The sequence below is a fragment of the Brassica oleracea genome, chromosome C9 (genome assembly GCF_000695525.1).
Source record: "Brassica oleracea var. oleracea cultivar TO1000 chromosome C9, BOL, whole genome shotgun sequence".
Taxonomy (NCBI): domain Eukaryota; kingdom Viridiplantae; phylum Streptophyta; class Magnoliopsida; order Brassicales; family Brassicaceae; genus Brassica; species Brassica oleracea.
Window position 1 is genome coordinate 6,183,425 of NC_027756.1, and position 912 is coordinate 6,184,336.

A 912-nucleotide genomic window follows, 5' to 3' on the forward strand; every position below is an offset into this window, starting at 1 on the left:
AACTTGAAGCAATCGTTGGACGGTATGCAAATATTTTTGTATAGACCTATGAGCTTTCTGTGTGTGTTTCCTTGTAATAATGAGCTAAAAGCTAAGAGAATAGTATGCTGAATCATTCTGGTTCAATGGAACACAAACACAGACACAGCAGGAAACCTTGGTCCAAATTCATCAACACAGATAATCAGCACCTAGTCCCACCTGAGGTTTACTATTTGTTCTTTGTTCAGAAAATGGTTTTAGTTGGGGTTATAACAGGTTGTATCTTTAAAGTTTAAACCATATAGGCGATTGGCTTCATGGGACAAGGTGCTCCGGTACGATCATCTTTATTCAATCACATTTAATTTTAAGGTAAACAGATATATGATTTGATCATTTTTGAAACAGGGGCACGCTTACTTTGCGCAAGTTAGGGAAGCAGAAACGAGCAGAATGAGAAGTAAATGAAACTCGGAGATATCTGTCTGAAAAGCTTTCTGGCTATGATGAATTGTAGTGTTCATCTTTTCTTCAAGTGTTTTAAACAAGAGTCATTTACATTCATAGTCACTTTTTGAGTTTTAATTACATATTTAAGATAGTTTGAACTACTGAGATAGTTTATTCATGGTTGTTTACCTTGTTACCCCCAACTTACTTTTACTCACACAGCTTTTCGACAACACCTTTCTATTTATTTACAGCTAGAAAATAAACATAGTGTTATAAATTAAGCATTGAAATGATCATCCACTTCTTTACCAAACTCAAGCACTATGATCATCCACTCCTTTACCAACTCAAGCACTATGATCATCTACTCATCAAGCATTATGATCACCCACTCATTTACCAAATTAAGCACCATCTTTGTTATTTTATGTATTGTTGTTCACTATAAATACCATCACTCATCTCACTCTTTTGTAC